This window comes from Dinoponera quadriceps, unplaced genomic scaffold (genome assembly GCF_001313825.1).
Source record: "Dinoponera quadriceps isolate SergipeBrazil2010 unplaced genomic scaffold, ASM131382v1 scaffold1249, whole genome shotgun sequence".
NCBI classification, from domain to species: domain Eukaryota; kingdom Metazoa; phylum Arthropoda; class Insecta; order Hymenoptera; family Formicidae; genus Dinoponera; species Dinoponera quadriceps.
This window is the reverse complement of record NW_014555318.1, coordinates 11,754-35,310: the sequence shown is the minus strand read 5'-3', so window position 1 is coordinate 35,310 and position 23,557 is coordinate 11,754. Positions and strand designations below refer to the sequence as shown.

Genomic DNA, 23,557 nt, shown 5'->3' with positions numbered 1-23,557 from the left:
GATTTGTCCCATTTACCGGGTGTATCGGGTTTACCGGAACAAACGCGCCGAACGAACGGACTTTTTCCGCTGGACTAACGAGAAAATAATTGAGGGCGTCGTCATCGCGTGCGTGGATAATTAATTACCGCGCTGGTCCATCAACGTTCGTCACCTCGCATCTACACAGTTTTATCTCTTAAATAGGCTGTCCCGCAGATAACGCGCTAATTCGCGACTAATGCTGCTTATTTTACAAATAATTATATTTATGTAAATAATTCGCGGTATTATGATCTCTCGACTATATTTTGTTTAAGAAGATTGCGAGAGAACGTTGGTTTTTTTTTTTAACGCATGTTATATAAAAATTTGTTTTCAATTTATTATCAACGGAAATGTCTCCAAAGTTAAGATACTCAAAAGAAAGGCGTTTGAATATTTTTCTTATCCCGACAATGTAATATTTTAGACGGTTACATAGACTTTGTTGTATCAAATGCTAGCAATAATAATCAACAAATTGCACCACCCATAATTGCACGTCATTTCTCGCTGATAATTAAGCCCAAATTTCGGGCAATTTCGGTTTCGTAGCTGTCACAACCATGTCATAGAATTATCATAAATACGAATTTGCGGCTTCATGATGGTTTTACTTATATATTCAATATACGCAACAACGTAAATTTCACCACACTTGAAACTTTAGTTTACTTTAAATTCGAATAGTAAGCAATAAATCTTTCTAATTATGACTTTCATATTTTATGCAAAAGACTCTTACATAATTAGTATATATTATAATAAAATAAACGGATACACAAGTAAATACATTTACATATTATCGACGGAAAATTAAATTCAGAATATATTTAATTCTAAAATAAGAAGAAATCTCACAAGTAAATTATATATATGTATAAAGTATATTTTATAGTATTTAGAATTAAAGGAAGGAAATCAATATCGCGGCTTACTTTTTCTAAGCTATATCCAGGTGACCGACGCAACCGATCGATTGACACTTAATATATCCACGAAAATATCGGATGGCGTTCGCAGGTGCCGATGGTGCGGCCGGTTCGTCAGTGTCAGCGAAAATTGTCGGACACGTGGTTAACTACGGGAGCCGTTAAACGTTTAGATGCGCGAGTAGGTGGCAACAGTATCCCGATACAATTGCTAGAGCTTCTATAGGCCAGTGAGATATGAATCTATTCCGGCATTGCGCATCCTCCAACCGACCTCGACAACACGTGCAGTTCAATCATCCGCGGATTATCGTCGATAAAAATTTCGATAACTACAATTCCGTTGGAATCGTATAGCTGAAGATTCCAGCACTTTTAAATCTTCGCAGGCTCTCTGTGCTGATACAAAGAAACAGAAGCGAACTAATGTTATATATGGGGTTGAAAAAGAAGCACCACAGAATCGTCATTTGGAAATCAACAAAAAAATTATAAAAAGATATCTGTATAAATTTTAAGAAGCGACCATGATATTTCTCGGGGAAAAAGAAAGTTTAAGGTTCTCTAGTTATTGACGCTTAAATCTTTCGTCTTACTAAATTGATGAGCACATTTTATTTTAAAATAGACCCTGAAAAAAATTAGTAACGGCCTTTACATAAGGTTTAGGATGTAAACTTTGAAATTATTCCGCCTTCATGAGTCCTGTCTCTTCATCGACGCTCCAATCATCAATTTAACCTAAAGGACTTGGGATTCTTACTCGGGAGCTTAACCCCCGAGACTCCCGTCCAAGAACTCCAACGTTTTAACAATAAGCATGACCCTCGACCGGAGATCCCGGAAGAGCCCGAGTGGGAGTTCCGGGGGGCAATAGTTTCCCAGTCGGAGAGTCGGGAGAGCGAAGCCATTCCCCCATTTCACATTGCGGCTTCTTTTGCAGTAAGAAAAATTATAAGAGCCCGAGAATCCCAAGTCCTTTAGGACAGGTTGACAATTGGAGCGCCGATGAGGAGACAAGACTCCTAGAGACGGAATAATTTCAAAGTTTAAATCCTAAATTTTGCGTAGGGAATTTGCTAATTTTTTCAGGGTCTATTTTAATATAAATTAAACTCGTCAATTTAATAAGACGAAAGATTTAAGCGTCAATAAGAAGATATAATAACTAGAGAACCTCAAATTTCTTTTTCCCCGAAAAATTTCATGATTGCTTCTTAAAACTTACACAAATATCTTTTTATAACTTGTTTCGTTGATTACGCAGTTAGAAAAAATGCAATTTTTCGTCGAATATTTCCAAACATTTACTCACGTAATATTAACAAAAGTTATAAAGTGACTAATACTTATTATGAAGGTAACGTAAGGTAATATACTCTCTAAAACTAAACGATCACATTCAGACTTTAGTACGATCAACAATTGCAATGTTATTCATGTAATTGTAATTATTGGACTATGTGTGTTTGGTATAAATATTTTAAACAAATATATGTGTAATATATACAAATTTCAATCTTATAGATTCTGTTATCTCATCCGTTACTATTCACATCGTGACAGTGTTCCCGACAATATTGCCACTACTGAAACTAAACGCTGTGCTAAGCGCCACGACGCTAATCTTAATTATGCCAACCTTATCCTGACCGTTCATATATTCCGTTTCAATCATTTTATGAATGAATATTTATTATTCGAAACAGTACATCATATACTTGCAAAACACTTTATTCCGGCTAGCAACATGTTGCTTAACCTTATTCATGATAGGTAATATTAATAAACAATTTCGAGAGTTTCAAAAATTTACTTTGCTACTATTAAATCAGTTGTTTTCGTTTTTTCAACTATAATATTCCGATTTTAATGAAACTCAGACAATATATCTATGTTCTAAAAGGTTCATTACACAATTTTGTATCCACTGTTCCTTTCAAGACACTAAAAAAAGCACTTGGAGCCACTTAGATCTGGTCTCTTCTATTTAGAGTATTTCCGCTAATTATTTTCTATTCCCTGTTCTCTTTGTACGTGTTAATCTATTTTTCGTATTTAACAAAGTACGCAATTATGAAACGCTAAACGCGTAACTCTTTCCCTCTTTTCCTCCGCATAATCCCCGGAGTGGGAAGCGGAAGATCCTTTGTCTCAGGACAGGCAACGAATTCCCCTCATCCCGAACATCCCGAAGCTATCGCCTTCTCGATGCAAATACACCGTCATCCTTTCGCGTAACTTACGTCCCACCGCAGGCACGCACTAATTACATGCCAGCCGGAAGAGGAAACTCGTGGATGGTACCGCGGTATGCAGCGTAACGTAACCGCAGGTACCGGCGAGGCACCGGCAGGGCGGAGGTCGAGTCTCTCTGGCCGTAACTCTTGATTCTCTTTGAAGCGCGGAAGCTGCCCGCAACACCTGACTGACTCGACGGACGCGTATATGGCAGGTCGAGCGGCAGACAGAGCTCGCCGGGGTTGAAGCGAGTTGGGGGGCAAAGAGGAAGGCAACCACCACGGGTGGGCCGAGAGAGAGAGAGAGAAGGGGCAAGAGCGCGAGGAAGCGGAAGGGAGGCAGAAAGAGAAAGATTAATAATATAGGAAAGCCAAAGCCACGCCGCAGCCCCTGACAAGCTTTCCTCCGCCTCTCTTCTGTTGCCAACAGTTAATCGATATAATACTTCGGTATAACACGCCGCACACCGCCGGCGTACGCGCGCGGCAAGAAAGAGCCCGCGCGCGTACACACACGTGTGTACACGCGGGGCACTTTCATCGCGAGGGCCACCCTGGGCTCTCGAAGGCTCGCTTAACGAGCTCGTCGATATCACCAGCCACACCGCAGGGAGAGCAGGTGGTTCTTTTCCTCCTGATTTCTGCATCAGCGATTTGTCAGAAGGGTGGAGATTTGAAAGTTCCCGGGTGGACCGGAGGCGCGACTTCGACACGGGACTTGGGTGTCGCGCGTATCGTCAGGTGCAGCTGGGCTCGGAATGTGTTATTTTCTCCTCTTTTCTTACGTTGAGGTGTTCAGTCCGAGCGTCATGTGTGCCGTACACGGAGAAAAAGGTTGGCTGAATCAACGTGACAATGAACGCGAGCCGAACGCGTTTCCGCTTCGGAGGAGACAGAATTTCCGGCCCTTAAACCGAATTTAATTCGTAAGGACTACACGGAAAAAGAAGTTCGGTTGAATTCGGCAGACCGTGGAACGAAATGAACGCGTTTTAATTGAAGGGGACACAATTTCTACTTGTAAAAACCGAATTTGGATTATAAAAAGCGGAAATGGTGTCTCCTTCAACCTCAAAACGCGTTTGGTTCGTTCATTGTACGGTTGATTCAAATTTTTTTGCGTTTTTTTCGAACAAAATATGTACACATAGCGATCTTCTTTCTCCGCGTGTACCATCCTTCGAATCGAGAGTCACACGATTTTGAGCCTTACACACGTGCGCGTAAGGTCGAAAGTCGCAAGTCATTGGTGTGGATTAATTTTTTCGCGTATGTTGCGCCGATGCGCCGCGTTCCGAACCGCGGTAATCGGAAGCACAAGTTACTTGGACGGAACAACAATCGTGCTATTTGTGCGCGCGCTACTGTAAGTGACATAAATCGGTGGGGAATGGTAGTAAAGCATGCCGCGCGACGCGCAGGGGGCTGAGGGTGGAGGGAGCCACAAAGATCGACAAGCGGTTCGCGCGTTTGCGGAAGCGCGGCGCGGGTACGAATTCGTAGAGCTTCCGCCATGGTTAATCGCGACGTACGCTACGCTACACCGGGGAACCGATTATTGGCAAACACCGTGCGAAAGGGTGCACCTGACAGGGGTTTTCGTCGCGTTCGGTCCTTATCTCCGTGCTCCCCGTCGAAGAAAACTCGAAATTCCCTCCCGGTAGTCTTTGCCCCACGGCGATTCATCCACCCCTCTTCGGCGTTACACACGTACTCTTTACGCTCCGATAGCCCGATTTCCCGCGTTTGGCATGGTAAATTCTCCCAGCGATGTATTCGCGATAGAGCTGCTGGTACTGCGCGAGCGATTATTTCTCACGGTTTATCCGGTCTTGTCAATAACGCGAAATATTAACAGGTGATATTTGAAGGGATTGTCTTTCGATTCGACCAATCTTATCAACTCAAGCTATTGTTGACTCGTCTCCCGAAATTCTCTCTCTCTCTCTTTCTTCCTTCGATTTTTTTCTTCTTAGGCATGTTTTGTCGCATAAACGATCGGAAGAATATTTAACAGTTATTGAGTGCCCTTGGGCTATGTATTTGCAGATTGGAAATAGAGGAAAAGCAAGTTTGCGCAACTCAGGTCTCGCAAGGTTGACGAATCGATTTTCCGTACGTGGTGTCTGGGAAAAACGATTCGATACCTCGCATCGCGAGTTCATGCATCGAAGAGATCAAGATACGGTATTTCCAATCAGTAGTGAAATTGATCGACACAACAAGGTGTACGCGACAGAACCGTACGCGTAGAATTTTTCCGATAAAAACTGCAACACAGTCGTAACGTTGCAGTGGTCGGTTGAAGTGACAGTAGTTTTGTTCAGCACGCGATTTCCTAGTTATCACGTTCCCAACGTTACGCGCTTCCCATAGCTTTGTAACGCGTGCTTTACAGACATATGGTTACAAGTGGTTACATATGTCTTTTTCATCATTTCAATGTTGAAATATATATCGCCGAGTAGTTAAACTTCGTCGTTCTTGAAATATTCCGTACGGTCGAATAATTCCTTATGATGTAAAAATATTGCCAACGCAGATTAATGCTCACAGTTTGCATATTAACATGCCAGCTACTAGGAAGATATCGTATAATAAGATTTAAAGCTCACCAAGAGAAAGCGTGTGCGCACAATTCGCGTAAACATCACGTAAACATCAACTTGCCGGGGTGCTGCAATTGCCATTCTTATCAACTATTTCTGTTCCTTATTAAGGAAATCATTCGTATTTTTACATAAAAAAGTTAGACAATTAAATCTCCGATTATTCTGACAGAAGAAATGATTCAGATAAATCAAAAGAGGAGTTCTCTCCTCTTTGTAAAAATAGACACGGAAAAATCGAACACTTCGACCGCGGCAATCATCGTGAACGTTGAAAAAGAATTGCCCGACAGGGCTCGAATCGTAGATAACTGTAGCAGATTCTCACCTCTCCTGTCTGATCGATGTTCACGCAGCGTGTCAAATTAAACCGCAAAAAAATCCAGGCAAGGCAGCGCGGTGGCGGGCTGTCGATCAGTTTCGCGATCGCCGGCTTTCACGAGCGCCGTAGAAGCTCTCGCGAGCGAGCGTCGACGATGCACCTCATCATGAGGGAACGCATTCTTCTCGTGTTCCGGTTTTCGGCGCGACAAATAAGCGCGCGCGTTGAGTGTCGTCGATTCGTCCGCGCGATTCAAACGCCTTTCGAAGGGGCGAACCGACGACAACGAGGCGCGAATACGGAGCGGAACGCCCGAGACGCGGGAAAGTGAGATTTCAAAGCGAGCACGAGGCCGAGAACGGAATCTCGAGATGCACGTGAGCGGAAAAAAGAAAACTTCGAGAATTCGCGCACGAAGTCACAAGGAACGAACGAACGAACGTGAGCCTCGGGTGACGTTTAAATCGCAAGATAAACGAAGGGGTGATAACGGAGCGATGATAGCGCGCGACAGCGGAGAGAGAATCCCGAATCGCGGAAGCGAGGAGCGGCACAAACATGCGCAACGCACGGGCGGCAGTCGGCGGCCAACTGAGAGTCTCGCTGGAGAACCGAAAGGACGATGCCAGCCAGCCGGTGGCGGAGGAGGCGAAGAGGAGGCGGCGGTTTGCTAACCTCCACCACACGCAATCTCCAGCCGGCCTTAACCTGCGACGCGCTTCCTACAGGCGCGCGATCCACCGGCATCGGACGGATTCGAGCGGGAGACCATCGATGATCCCGGAACACGCTGACGGAAACAATTCGTGAGGCACCTGGCGGAGTTATTTCAGGTCGGTTACACGCCCGTGTAGTGGACCGTATCGCTCCGCGCGATGTGGACTCTGCGGATTACGCGATTGAAACGATCCAGGAGGTTTTGATAATATATACGAGAAGGAAGATTCCCAAGTGGCGGGAGACGTGTTTAAAGGGATGATCTAAGAAAGCGTTCATGCGCATTCTATTACGCGCGGTAATCGACAAGAGATCGCCCGGCCTCCTACAATCGAAATTATGGACCTATAATAAACCTTTAATTCTCTACAACACAGTAGAAGCTAAAATAGCAAATTAGCATCAATTATAATGGAAATAAATGTAAATTTTTAATTTCTATTCCCACTGTTTTTAGTAATAAAAAAAAGATCTTTTGAATACTCGTATATCGTCGAGGTATGAATTTAATAGTCGAAAAATATCGGAAGCGTTTATAACTTCAAAGTATTATAACACTTAATTCTCGGCCCCTACATTTAATCAACTACAGCACCTATTCAAATTTAAATTTTTTTCCCGCCGTATAATCGTTTTAAAGCGCCATTTTTTAGCTTTAAAATGAGCTATAATAGCTGACAGTGCTACTAATATAATTTCAAAAAACGTAGTGAAAAAGTAAAAAAAAGTAGTGAAAGCGATATCGTTCAAAAAGTAGCATCTAAGACATTGCCCCCTTTTCGTATCCCAACTGAAGAAAAATGCCACCGAAACTAAGGAAATGATTTGCTCGGTCTTAAGTGAAAATGTTGCGTCTTATAGCACGTGTAAAAGTAGTTTCAAAAGTTTCAAAATGGCAATTTCAATCTCCAGGATGAAGAACGTCCTGGATAACCGAAGAAAGTTGAAGACGAAGAATTGGAACAGCTTTTGGAAGAAAATCCTTGGCAGACTCAATCAGAGCTTGCAAATGCACTTGCAATGACCCAACAAGCTATTTTGAAACGTCTACATAAGTTTGGTAGGGTTCAAAAGGCGGGCCGTTGGGTTCTGCATGTGCTCAGTCTTGAAAACAAAGAGAAACGCGTATGACACGGCTATGTCCCTGTTATTAAGATTCAAGAAAGATTTTTTACACAAAATACTGGTGATGAAAAATGGGTACACTATGACAATTCTAAGAGACGAAAATCGTGGGTTTATTCGGGTGACCCATCGACCAGCAAAACCAAATATTCCCCCAAAAAAATGTTGGTCATGCATTTGGAGGGACCAGAAGGGCTTTTTAAGGGTTATTTACTATGAGTTGCAAACCCAAAGGTGAAACTGTCAATTCTGAGCGTTACCAGCAGCAGTTGATTAGATTGAGTGACGTACGTGAGGAAGACAGACCTTTTACCGGTGCTAGAAGGAAGAATGTGATTTTGCTGCACAACAATGCGCGGCCGCACACAACGGAAACAACTTTGGAAGTCATCTCCGACATGGGTTGGGAAATTCCTCATGCGGTGTATTCTCCAAACCTCGCCCCTTCGGATTACCATCTTTTCCGATCCTTGCAACATCACCTGGTTGATTCCCACTTCAAGTCTCCCGAGGAGGTCGACAAAAGCATCGACGAGTTTATCAACTCGAAACCACCATCCTTCTTCCGAAACGGATTTCGCCAGAAAGATACATAAAATGTGTAGAATTTCTGTAGAAAAAAAAGAGAGAAGTAAACATGTATAATATCGTCACAGTAAGTTTTTATTTTAATTTATCTGAATAGACGCAAACTATTCTTACAGAAAAAAAATTAGTATTAAAACTCATATTCTGTTATATATAAGCAAAACATATAATTTTATATGAAAATAAAACTTGCTTATTTATAAAAAAATTGGATAGAAAGAACTATACTTCAAATTGTATAACTATAATTCTTAATTTGAAAAGATATCGTTATTTCTATATTAAACATTTTTCCCTCTCAATTCATGAAAATTATTCTTGAATAACAAGAATATGATATTTTTAGCAGAAGTATATAGAATTTCTTCATTTATACGCAAGTTTTATCTTCATATAAAATATCATATATTCTTGCCTGTATTAATATAAGATCATAAATTTTGAATTGATATTAATATTTGTTTCCGCGTAGGAGCGTCAAGGTAGCATCCAAATTTCGACTCGAATAGATTCGTTTTTGAAAGCGCAGGATATTTCTCGAAGAAACGCAACTTACACACTCGAAGATCAATTTATCTACGAACCGGTGCGATTTTACACACACACGCCTTCGCTTCTTCTGACAATTATCGCACTCTAATTCCACGCGTTGATAACAACTGTGTCAATTAATAACGTCGACTTAATAACAGCTGTATCAATTAATATCAGCTTTCGATTAAATTCGTATTAGTATTATTTCACACGCGGAGAGACTCTCATTTCCCAAGAGCCCCTCGTTTGTTTCATTTTCTCGGACGGATCCAAAGCCGCGCGATCGATGCGGAATCATCGTGGAGCGATGTTTCTCGCCGATGAGGTGCGAGACGGTCGAAATGTAGGCGCGCGCACGTTCCTATACGCGATATTGTAAACGGGGCAGTGTGCTCCTGACGTGTCGATATATTCCCGCGAAGAAAGGCTCTGCCGCTGAAGCTGAGAAATAGCTTGGCCTCCCTCGTACCTCGCACCTCTCTGTCGACACCCCCCGGGAGGGGGTGCGGACTCACCTCACCTCGGCACTTTGAATCCTACGCCGCTCTCCTTTACCGCGAGTTTCGCTCCGCTTTTAGCGACGCGCGACATCGATCACCGCCATGCACGAAATCGCTGCGACAGTTTCTGCACGGTCATAAAAGTTCGAAAATCTCCCCGAAGCAGTAATCCGCGCGAAACCTGTGCGAGTCCGCGTTAGACAATACCGAGGAGATTTGCGAAATTTGTAGATTATTCGATATATTGGCGAAAATTATTTCTCAGAGCACAATCTCCGTCGAATAGTCGATGATATAAATAAATAATTATAAACGTCCGTATTTTCTTCTTTCTGAAGATCGTGAAATTTCTATCTTTTCCGTTGTTCAGAAAACACACAGATACACATAATCGCTTTATAGAATATAGAGCGTGCACTAGAATCATATTTTTTTTTGTTAGAACTATCTTTCAACTTCATTGGCCTACAATCGCAGATCAAAATAATAAAAAGTAAAGAAATTGCAATTTGTTTAATTAAAACCAAAACCATTGTCTAAATTTGAATTTCTTTCAATAACCCAACATTGTGTAAATTCGAATTTCTTTCAATTAACTTAAAATTGGATTATCTATGAATGCATGATCAAACATTAAAGTAGAAGAGTTATTTTTATTCTCGAATTTCGTCAACTTCTTTCTTTTCACAGTTTTTCAGATATAGAATTTAGAAAATGGCACAGGATCAAGTATCACCCTGTTTGCAGTTCAAGTGATTTTTTGGAAGTGTGCGGCTAAAGAATTAATAAAGATTATTATTATTATTATCATGATAGTCGAAGGCTACGTAAAAATTACTCCAATTATTCAATTAATTTCACCATTTTCCCCACTTACGCACATTTCGTTACCCATACGAAAGAAGAACGAGACGCAAGTCGCGAGAGAGCGCACGGTGACATTCCTCGACGTCCCTCTATCGAACGGCCATCCATCTCGATTTCGAGCGGGCCATCTCTCTCGTGTCCGCGAGAGCATCGAGCCGTGACCGATTTTCGAATTCGGGCACTCACGAGGAATGCTCGTCGACCCACAATCGCGCCGGCTGTCTTCGTAGAGGACGCGGAAGACGAACGTGCCACCGACCACCCAGCTCGCTTCGATGCTCAGTATCGATCGATCCATGCGGCATTCTCAAGGTTCATCAGCCGTGGACGACTCGCACGGCTCGAAGTCAATTCGCGATATGCGAAACGAAATAGCAGGAATGCAAACATTTTATGGTATTGTGACAGTTAGCATTTATTCTTTGAATGCCCGGAAGGCGAAGACCATCATTATAAATTCAATGAATTTTTGAGTAAAAAGAACATCGTTGATAGCTCAAGGTGCAGCTGCGGGTACGAAGTAGAAAATATCAATCACGTGGTCTTTGTGTGTAGAGGAAAAGCACCAAAACTGACATAGGTATGATAAACCGACATACTTATGTTTTTCAAGTATAAAGTACTGAATTCAGACAGGAAATAAATTTCGCCTAATATATATAGTAGTTGGAGCTAAAATGGCGCTTTCTATTTTGCAAGTATATTCGGTTGTGTCATTAGTATCGTTTAATCTTTCGTGTGTAATCCTTCGTTTTGTTGAAGTTTTGTTGAGCTTTCTCTTATAAAAATTAAAATAACAATTAGCGACAAGTAATTTATTTCACAATGCTATTTTATAATGTAAGTTTTGAACCTTTTAAATTTCACTTTGGATTTTGTACCAATTTCTTTATCTTTTATTATTGAACCACGCAAGAAAAGTTAGGGTCAGGTTATTCTGTAAATCGACACATCTGAATTTATTGGTTTCTCTCAATCGACATACCTGAATTTTGGTTGAAATATCATTTCACAGAATACAATTGAAGCTACCGGTGACTGAATTTTTCCTGTATCTTTCGTCTATTTGTTGAAAATGGCCGGAAAGAAGAAAAGGGATCTTTTTCTTATATAATAACAAAATAGTGTATCAGTTTTGATGCCTTTTCTTCTAATAAATATTAAAAATCTAAATTTATATTGAAATTAGAAATATTTGGCAAGAGTTAGCCGATCACTTTGCATCTAGAAATGAATAGAAAAAGAGGATATCAAAGCTTTGAAAATGTAGTGAATAATTTTATTACTGAAATAAATCGAATTATTTAAATAACAATGATTACAAATTTTATGCTCACTGTATAGCAAGAGGAAATGCGTCGAATAGCCATAATACGCTTGTGGATTGGAAACTCAAGAAAGACATGTAAAAAACACTTAAAGAAATGCCTGGTATCCGTCGAATTGAAAGAGTCGATTGTGCGATTTTACCTGTATCACACGAGTACCCATCTCGCACGTAGTACTGGGTTCACAGGGATACATGTATCACGCAGCTGAGAGGAATCGACATATCGTATCCACGTAGAATCGGACATATAAAGAGAAGGAAAAAAAGTATAATGTCTAAGCAAATAGATAAACAGAAGGGAGTTGACCTCGGATTTACATGCTGGACGAACACGTAGCAACTAAATTCGCTATTCACGAGTTGCGGATGCGAAAACCACAAATGTTGTGAGTTAATCATACTGAGAAGAAAATATTTGGTATTTGTAACTATAATGATCATAATGAAAAAATTGTAATCAGGAGAACTTTTTCTAATAAATGTTATTGTGTTATAGTATCAGTGATTATAACTTTACATATATATTGCTACTACTATTTTGTGGTTAAAACCATGAAAAGGGTACAGTTAAGGCCGAAAATAACACAATAATATAATTTCTCTCAATGAAAAACGATCTCGGGAACATCAATGCTTATTAATTATCTGTGTAAAAACAAAAGGGAAAAGGACGCGTTTCTTAACATGTGTATTGCAGTGACCTACATTGAACTTTCCGTTCAGGCCATTTGATTTGGCTCTAAAACCAAACTGGAAATATAACCATGGAATATATATTTTGATAATTATGAAGCACATATGTTAGCTAACAAATAAAATTTAGCTCATGATATACCGAGAAAAAGTTGTTGGATCGACAAAATCGGTCATCCTAATTCAAAGAAATATTGTGTCCACTTAACAGATTACGCGTTGGAGCAACAATACATTACGTTGATATAGCTGTTGATTGAATCACAATTTTTCAAATCAATTGACAATAACTTATTACAGCGACTGTATAATTTGTTCATGGAGTAACTTAGCGCTTGAAAAAAATGTCGTTCGTTTGAGGAAAATTGCGTTGGTTCTACCACTTTTTTTTCTCAGCGTACGATAGCGTCGGCCACCGGTGGCCCACGCGGCGTGGACAAGTCAGGTAAAATTAATGCGGCACAGAACATGTTGAACATTGCAAAAGAATGTCTTCTTTATTAGTGCAGTCATACCGGACACGTTGATATACCCGATCGTACAAGTAACTTTATCCATGCGGCATGTGACCCGGTTGCCGGGGTTTTAAATATCTCCGAATGCGGAGACACACACGTGCGTAGCACCAGTGCCTCAGTCACTCAGGGTGACACTCGTATATGCGTGTGTGTATGTGAGACCGAGTACGTGGACACTGAGATTGCAGCCGCCGTGGACATACGCGCGCGCGCTTATCGGCACGAATTCGCGCTCACACACCACGTCGACACACCACGACCTATTATACGTATTATTAGCACTCCGTCACGCCACCCTGTCATCGCCACGTACACACTCGTGCATACGTGAGCTGACGTGAGATTCCGGGGTCCCGTCTGCACGCGATCAGGTGCCCCGTCGAGCTTTCCTTGAGCTTGGGTTTCATTAAGGGCTGATGCTTGCGATAGAAATTTTACCGATGATTGAAGCGTTGGAGCTTAAAAAGGATGTATATCAAATCTCTTTAACGGAGCCAAAGAGGGAATAAAGTCGCGCTCCGTCGTTGTTACTTGCGGCAATAATGGGACGAAATATGAGAATCGTTGAAATTGTAACGAATGGATTTAATAGGAGGGTTTAGAATAAGGAATCGTATTGAGTTTATGTAATAAATCGATATATCAGCGAAAGTCACTAGGAACGATTATAAATTACGAGAACATAGGTCGGTATTTATAATCCAATTTTATATTTAAGATCGTCTTAAGGCAATTGATCCGTAAATTAATTTTTTTAAGGAACCTTTTCATATTTTAATATATTAAACGAAACATGATCTATACAAATGTAAAATTAGAAGATCTATTAGGTTGGTGCAAATGAAATGGCGTTTTCAGTGTTTTGAATTTCCCACCCCTATAGATTACTTTTCTTTCATACAGAGGACGATATATATATATATACTGTGTGAAAAGTACATGATCCACATGTGATTTAGCGCACATAACTTTATTTCTATATTGTACTGTTAGTCATAGAAGTTTGCATTAACGCTGTGATGGAAAATAGAGAAATTCGTATAATTTACTTATACGAGTTCAAACTTGGTCATACTGCAGCCGAGGCAACGCGTAACATTTATACTGCATTTGGTGAAGGTACTATAAGTGAAAGAACGACGAGACGTTGATTTGAAAAATTTCGTTCTGGGAACACACACCTCGACAATTTGTCTCGCGGACACGCACCTTCTGTCATTGATGACGTTGTTTTGAAGGAGATGGTTGAAACAGATCCAAGGTTAACAGTCTGAAAGATTGTCAAAAGATTCGCAGTTGATCATTCAACTGCCGTCCGATATTTAAACAAGTTGGGAAAAGTGAAAAAGTTGGATAAATGGGTCCCCCATGAAATCATAGAGAGAGACAAATTGAGACGTTTGGAGATCTGCATTTCTTTGCGGTTACGACAGAATACAGATGGAATCTTACACAGGATTGTGATTTGTGATGAAAAATGGATTTTGTACGACAACCACCGACGTTTTGCGCAGTGGTTAGATGCAAATGAGGCTCCAAAATACATTCCAAAATCGAATCTTCACCCCAAGAAAATGATGGTGTCTGTATAGTGATCTAGCAAAGATATCGTTCATTATTCATTTACCAAACAAAGTGAGGTTATAAATTCTGATAAGTACTGTCAGGAAATTGCCACCATGCACCAAAAACTGTACGCTCCACAGCCAGCATTGGTCAACAGACACGGCATGTTGCTGTTGCACGATAACGCTAAACTACACATTGCAAAACAAACCGTTCAAAAACTCGCCGAGTGAACATTGAAGTTCTCCTTCACCCTCCCTATTCTCTAGACATCTCACCAACAGATCATCATCTTTTCAAGCATCTGGATGCGTTTTTGGCGGGCAAAAATTTCAATGAAGAAAGAAGTGTGAAAAATGTATTTAAGGAGTTTATCGATTCACGCTCTCTAAATTTTTTTAGAAAGTGCATTGATGCATTTGGATCACGTTGGCAGAAGTGTATTGAAGTAGATGAAAGCTATTTTGATTAGTTATGTAAGTTTTAAATTTGAAAAATACAAGTTTCAACTTTATATTTATAAACGGTCATTTCATTTGCACCAACCTAATAGTTTTCCAGAAATTAATATATAAAGTACACAATTTCTAATAAGGATTGAAGTATATGATATCTAACCTGTAAAGATTTAGCAATTATACATAGTATATTTTTCCTAATTAGACATCTTTTTCAAGATAAAATGGTTAAATAATAGTAATTTTAAAAATCAATCAATAAAAAAATCAATAAAAATGCGAAAAAATACGGAAAATCCAACGTCACCATCTTTTCTCTAGTAGTATGCATTCATGTACGTCTTTCGAGGAGGGAGGAGGGAAGAGAAAGGAGAGATACATATGATATATTCATAAACATAGTTAACACATACAGTCCCAGCCAAAATTTATTATTTATCGTACGTCAAAACGCAAAAAAAAAAACGATTATTTCTTTATGAATTTTTAAACGTTTTGCAAATTGATCGACATTCCTTTTGCTATAGTATTAAATGCTGTATATCATAGATCATATTTATAAACATTTAGCCTAGATTTGTCGAACTTCTTCACGTTACAGTAACCATCACTTTTCTAATAATATTGTCACAAACAAACTAGCTTCAAGTTCATTTTCAGATACTACGTAGCCAATGAAACGAGCCGTACAGCTTCTGAGGATGAACTTAAGACGATCTTAAACATAATATCTGACTATGAATATCATACCATAAACATCTCAGGAGATATATTTTAAAGACGCTCGTGTCAAACGGTCTACCTCTAAGTGAGCCGAAACAGCGCTCCCCTGTAAATGTCCACTGCGGTTACGTTGAAGCGACAAAACATGTAACTATAAGCGAGCAGGCGAGCAAGCAAGCAAGCTCGCGCCGTAGTCACCGTGAATGACGAAGCGGGCTGCAAGCACGTCGCCGGTAATTGGATGGACGGCGAGTAATTTATCGAGCCGCTTCAGGTATGACGCGCCGCGAGTTTCGACGTCGAATTAGCGCCGGGCGCTCGGGATAGGAATTAGTCGGCGAAGCAATCTAAGTTTCCGTCGGCGGCCGGAGCCGTGCGAATAGCAAATCATTCGACGTGATACAGACGTTACGTACGGCCGAGTCTTCCCGCGTAATTCTCACGTCGGCGGAAATAACATACGCGCATACACGTACACACATATCAAACGGCGAGTATATCCTCGCTGAACTGCGATGAATTCGATCGATCTTCGCTTCGATGTAGCCTCCGAAAAATTCTGTTGTTTGGCCGTACAAAACTTTCAACAATTGCTTTATTTAAATACACACACACACACACGTATATAAAAAGAAATCTATATAAAATATAATTATTAAATATTAAGAGCGAAGCGGATTATGAATAATTTTTATTCGAAGAGTAATTTTATATAATTGAGCACAATTACGATCGGAAATGGTTTTATAAATTGTTTAAAATATTTTAATTGTTTTATCAGTAATCTATGAAGTGCATGCACATGTGTGCGCTTTGTGAGCTTCGGTGAATTTACAATCGTTGAATTTTACCTTAGGAAATCTGATTAAACGTCAGTTCTCACCTTGTGTTGCAAACAACGTTGCAACGGGTGATATAACGATTTAGATAAATGAACGCTGAAAATATGCGATAAGCTCGCGAGAATTCCGAACATTACGTGGTAAATTTGATCGATTTCAGCAATTCCAGCGCTTGCTGCATGAGAGATATTAGCCGAAGTAGAAGAAATTCTATGTCAAGTGGCGCTGACGTGAATCGACGCTTTCTCAAACTCCGAATGAAGTTCTCGAAACTCGTTTAATTACAACCCAATATTTTCCAGCAGAATAACGGGCGTGCGTTAAGCAGGGATCGATATTAAAATTTCGCCGAACAAATTATACCCGGGGCGTGATTCAGTGGCGAGGCAGGTCCGTGGCAGGGATGATTTAAGCAATTGTTACCAAAATTCCGCGAGACTCGCGAAAGCTTGAGAGAGAGAGAGAGAGAGAGAGAGAAAGGCATATTATATAATACTACTTTTTTTTAACGTAGAATTTTATTAAACGCGTAACTGTGCATTTCCACGGTTTATAGGTCACAACCTGCACACACGTACGACATTAAATATTTTAATTAATTTCGTTCTTTTCCCTGCTCGCAATTAAATACACACAAAGACATGTTATAATATATGTTTTTCTTTCTATTAAACGGTCCTTTTTTTTTATATTAATACGTCCGTTTTTCCACACATTACTACGTTTCTATTCCTACATTCCTATTCACGAATTTCGAATAATGTATGCGACATAACGATGCGGACGCAACGATGCTGATAGGTACGTGCCGCTTATGAATTATGACAACGTCAATTAATGTGGATACATTATTATAAACAGCCGTACGTACCGCATACGAAAGAACCGTTAAGTGCAGCTCGATATTCATCGCACGTGGAGCATGGCTCGAATCACTTCTAAGCTGTGAACTTGAATTATACACATATATTACGAAAAGAAGAGGTGTAGAAATGGCGTGAGAAAAAATAAATATAGAGGAGAAGAAAAAGGAAATGTTATATCTCACGAACATCCTCTCGATTCAGGAACAACGCGCGACGTTACCGCGAGGACGCGGTTCGTCGAGGACAGCATCGAGGACGATCCCTTCGCGATCTCGAGCCGCGAGCCGGGGAGAGATCGGGAATTTCGAGACCCAATTACCAAGTCCGGCGGCGCGTATCGAACGGACGGACGTGTGATTAAACGCTAATTCCGATTTATTCGACGTACGGCCGTAAGTTTGGGCGCGGTGATGGCGTCAATCGCAGGGGCGACCACGGCCGCGTTTTACACGATCGTCCACCTACGTGCTCGTAATTTACGACTTATCGGTGCCGGCACGGTGTAATTTTCGCACTCGTGCAAAATTACACCGACGCAAAGCCCGGCGATCGTACCAACGGGGCTAGTGTGCACCCCGTGTGCACCCTCTCTTGCACCCCACGTTCCGTCTCTCTTTCTCTCTCTCTCTCTCCCTCGAGCCTCCTCTCTCTCTCTCACGCGCGCTCCCGCTCTCTGGAAGTGACGCGAGATCGTGCTCCCGGCGCGGGCGGGCATGTACTGGGATGTCGATACCACGAGAAGCGGATGTCAATAGCACGAAGTCACTCCTCCGGCGAGGGAGAAGCCGCATCCGCCGGATTTTACAAAGCTCTCGCCGCTCTGTCGCCCGTACGCGCTGGAGAAAAAAGCGTTGGCCGAGGAAGCGAGAGAAAGCGACGGGGAAATCCTTCCTTCTCCGGGAGGCAGGGAGCGAGTGAATGACTGGAGTTTACTATAATCTTAGGCCCGAGGTCCTCTTCGAGAAAGACGCACAGAGGTAATATATTAGTGAAACAGAGTGGTGTCTAAAGAAAAGTTACCAAATGTGCTATTTATAGTATCGCTAATACGCACGTGAGAAAAATCTTTGCAAAATTCTGGAAAAATATTTTCTATGTTAAATATTTGCAAGTTTATGTGTGTATATATGTGTGCTCTGTTAAAACAAAATTAATTTTAATTTTAATATATTGCCAACTACATGAGTTACCAGGTTTTGTAAACCATACATTTCGTAAACAGTATGCAGTAACATGTTTTGACCTGAATTTTTACACTTTTTGCAATATAGGAGTTAATATAATAGAATATAAAAGTAAAAATAATCATTCTTTTCCAGAATCGTCGAAAATTTGAGTTGATCGGTCGATCAATGATTGTCGGGAAAACGGTAGATCCACCCGAGCAATTAGCAATGTATTAATGTACTTAATCCGTAAATTTATTTTCTTAGGAATCCTTCTCAAATTTTAACAGCATATTAAGCGAAACGCGATCTACATATGTAAGATATTATATAAAAAAAGTTACAAGATCGTTGACCATCTAGTTTACCAGAAATTAATGTGTAAAATATACAATTTCTAACAGTCGAAGTATAACAGCTAACTTGTAAAGATTTGGCAATATTGTACTATATTTCCCCTTGTGCATCTTTTTAAAAATAGGATAGTTAAATAACCTTAAAGGTCTATAATCAATACGTGAAATTGCGAAAAATACAGAAAAATTACGGAAAAATTCGACATCGCGATTATTTCTCTAATAGCGTGCACTCCTATGCGTATTAACCATTACCTTTTTCGCAGTATTGTCACGGACCAACTATCTTAATACGTAACTGATGACGAAAGATCGATGTTTACGTCTCATATTCTACTTAACGTCTCAATCAGATTCTGAAAAATTTCGTTCCTCTCGCATGAAAATCACTTGCGATATTCCGTCGAAATGAGAATTGGGTCACTACGTGAAACGCTACGTGTACGATATAAAGTAGCGCGGCCGAAGACTTTACCCCATTATACCGAAATTATGCCGGATGCAAGCCGCATTTATTAGAAAGGTAGAGGGGGCACGCACTTACCGTCCGTTATCTTACGGAAACCGCTGCGGGCGAGATTTTAATCGTTCCCAACCTTGCTCTTCCGAGTGCCGCTTCTCTCCCGTCGCGATCTCCCAACTGCCGCGTCTACGGTCGGATAAGATCCCGCGTTTTCTTTGGCCCGGCCGTGGCTCTTGGAAAAGTTCAATCCGAAGTGCTGCCGGTGACACTCTCGGACGAGTTGGCGGGCGTGTTCCGAGCACGCTTTTGTATTACTTTGCATCGGCGGAGAGCGACCGCCGTTGTACCCGCGTCAACTAGACATACCTGCTGGGTACCGGCGCGCAAAACGCTCGCCGTTAAAGGAAACGAGAATATCGCGGCTTTCAAAAATTGTCAGCTTTTCAAAGACTTTGGCGGACTCGCGTCTTTTTTTTCTTTCTTTTTTCTCACGTTGTAATCATTCCGTAGTGTTCCACGCGCGTTATGGATTAAGAATGAATAACTCAATTATTACAATCAGAAAGTTGGCAAAACGTGTACAGTAAAAATATTTTGCACTTGTGTTAAAATCGATCCTTATTGACATTTTTGTATTAAGGTTTAATATACTTGTGTATTAATTTAACATAGGAGAGACCAAGACTATTTGATACACTTTTTACATTTTATTTTTTGTTCTTTCCTATATAGCATTTTGCGCCTATTTTTAGTATAATTTGAAAGTACAATCCTTCGACAATAGAAAAATATATACTGAAAGGTTTAAAAGCAAATTTATAGAAGAAGTTGGTTTTTTATCTTGGAGGATGTCAAGCCTCATTAATTTGCTTCATTAACGGGGTACATTAGTTATACCAAGAAAAATATGGTTTGATTTGATTAAATGTTAATTAATTTAATTAAATGACTTTACTGTTTATATATCTCAACATTTTGTGTTGTGTCGATATTCAACGTGTAAAAATAAAGTGTTAAAATAAAACATTTTTATACTTCAATGTCGATTAATGTATTAATTTTGTGTTAATTTAGACATAACATTTGAGTTACTTTTTAACATATTTACTTTGTATTGAATTAACACAAAAATTTGAGACATGTGAAATGTGTTAAATTTGATACAAATTTTTTTACTGCGTAATTACTGGAAATCGAAATGGCTTCACTAAGTATTTTAAACAATGACAGGTGTGTTTTATACTTATCTTGTATAATTTAAAAGGATATATGTACAAGATAAGGATATATATAGGGTGTTCCAGGATCGACATATGTCCTTAACATGACATATTCTTTGGGACATTCTAAGAAAGTTCAAGTATGAAAATATCGAAGAAGGTCCTTATAGCGATGTTTCAATATTCAACATTTTTATAATTAAAATCTAAAGTAAACATCTATAAAAGTTCATTTGAAATTGATCGAAGAAAATAATTTTGTTATTCATTCGGTCGTTCGAAGTTTAGTTTGCGAAAAGCTCTGCTTTCTCGATCGCTTATATCTCGTAAACTATTGAATCGTCGATATTTTTTCGTCGATTTCGTTGATTACTTTTAATCGTCAATATTTCAGCTTTCATCTTAGAATTTCCCAAAAATTCTGTCATATTGACGTTGATAGTTTTGGGAGACTCTATACAATGATAAAAGAAATTTATTGTGTATCCCAGATGTCTCATGGTATGAGTCATATGTCAAAAAGAAAAGAAAGAGAGAGAGAGAAGAGAAAGAGGTGAGCCAAATATTGCGTTCTTTCTCTCTCTCTCTCTCTCTCTCTCTCTCTCTCTCTCTCTCAAAAAATTGTGAAATTTTCAAGTTAGCATGATTTAAAGCCGATTTATTCGAACTGGTCGGAGAGCCGTATTTCTCATTACGCATATACATTTTTCCACGCTTGAATTATTCCGCTTGCAAAAATCTCGATGCATCAATCTTGGTGACGGACAAGTAGTTAAAAATTCCCTCGCGCGATTCGCGCCGTGAAAAGGTTACAATAGATATTCTACATCGTTATCAAATTTTTTAACCTCGTCGAAAACTATTTTATGATGGCGCACATGTGCCATTACGAGACCGGGTGGAAACAAGCTTTGTTGTGCTTGTGTCAACAAAAGACGCGTGTTCTGGAAGCGCGTGCTGCATGCGACGCCTGGAAGAATGAAAGTAAATATCGAGCGCGGCGCAGGTGGACCGGATAAGATTAAACAGCTGTTTCCGCGTTTTATCGGGAGTGCAGTTAACCGCCGACCGTCCCCTCCCTTTCCCGAAATGCATTCTTCTCGGGCGCGTTAGCACGCGCGTGCAATATCCGCAATAGCGGCTCGCACAAATGAATTGCGCTTTGCGCAAGCAGTTGGGACGGACTTTAAGAGGAAATAGTCCAATAATGCACGCGATAAACTCCACGCGAAATATTTCCGCTGCTTTGCGCCTCGTCCCGTTACATTTGCATATCTTATCTTATTTATACAAATGTCGAGACCAACTCGAGAAAACTTTTTTTTTGAAAAAACTTGCAAACAAAAGGTACTCAAGAATAATTAATCGACAAGCATGATCTCGAGAAACAACCGTTTCAACAGAAAGCACTGACTTTTTGAAAATCAGTAAAATCGTCTTTTCTCCTCGATTCTGTCTGAAAATACGAGTCTAAATCTTCCTCTCTCTCTTTCTCTCTTATTAATTATCCGTACTTCACTTATAAAATTTATTATAAGAGAACAGTAGAAAATTTATAAAAGTACTTTAATTCCAATGTAGTTCTCTAGATTTTTAATGCACTTAGTACAACGCGTCACAAGTTTCTTTATTCCGTCGGAAAAATATGTACTGTCAACGTATGCAAATTTACAAGTGCGAATAATTATTGACTTATCCTCGTGTATATTTGCATCATAATAAATTCATACTCACTATTCATTATTTCTAGACAATTAAATAAATTAAATAAATTAAATTAACAATTAAATAAATTGACGAGCTAACGAATCAAAATTAGAATAACATTAAAGTGATCAAATTAAATGATCGAATGATTTATTTTTTCACTTGATTTATTTTAATGTAACTTGATACGCGACACATATAAGAACTCTAAGGAGATACGTTTTCTAGTCGTATCTGTTCCCCAACGGCAGAGTTGAAGACTTTTCTTGCAACATTCCGCAAAAATTTATGAAACCGGCGTATGTACACTTTTATGATGCATCGCAGTCTCGGGGTTGGCTCGCCGAGCAAGCTTCTACGCGCGCACAAAAAAGTCGTGCTCCGACTTTAATTATACGCGAATCGCACGAGAGACAAATTCCACGTAGCGTGAGCGACGCACACGTCGCATCTCCTAGGATTTTATTTCGAAGTGTCCAATCGTCGCGGGAGAAAGGGAGCACGACGGAATGGATAGAAAACAGCTGAGGTGCAGCTGGTTTCTGGCATCGCGACGGCTGGCGTCTTCTCCGCGCAGGGAGCGTCGCACCCGCGCGCAAGTGTGCACGCACGTGACGTCTGTGTATAGCACAAACCATCGATGGTAGAAAGCAGAGCCAGAATCGATACCTAATAATATTTTAGCCGCAGGCGATAACAAATCCCAGAAGAAAAATTAACATTCGCAACCGTAACGCGGCAATGGTAACGCGCTTTTCAGATTCCCGTTAATCTGTAAATAATTACGATTCTCCGATTACAGCGCGATCGCCGCTTCGCCGATGAATCCGACGGAGACGCGGACCGTAGAGCAAATATTTGAAATCAGTGGGGGGAAGGTTGCCTTGTTCAAAGAACGCGTACCTCGGGTAGAAATGCGGAATCTAGTTTCTACGAAATATTATTCTTGCGTCTTCGCGAGAGCTACGAGAAAAAGGAATGTTTCGCAACTCGAGCACGACCGGTATTTTCGGTCCGTCTTTCAAATGGAAAGAAGTGTCACGTGAGCATCACTCGTTTCGAGAGGATCTCAAACAGAAGACTCCATTAATGCAGTCCCCAGAGTGATATCGAAAATTTTCGATCAGGCGTCGATTTATGTCTAAATAAAGTAACAGTACCAAAACTGACATAAATATGGGAAACCGACGTATC

The 23,557-nt window shown here is 40.3% G+C and overlaps 1 protein-coding gene across 1 annotated transcript in view; it reads right to left on the bottom strand.

Moving 5' to 3' along the window:
* Positions 1 to 6,672, bottom strand: part of LOC106743789 (protein CBFA2T1) — a 55,454-nt gene extending 48,782 nt beyond the window's left edge. Inside the window, exon 1 of the mRNA XM_014617982.1 lies at positions 6,131 to 6,672. The gene's annotated coding sequence lies outside the window, so the exon portion shown is untranslated. The remainder of the gene's footprint in view (positions 1 to 6,130) is intronic.
* Positions 6,673 to 23,557: the final 16,885 nt, after the last annotated feature.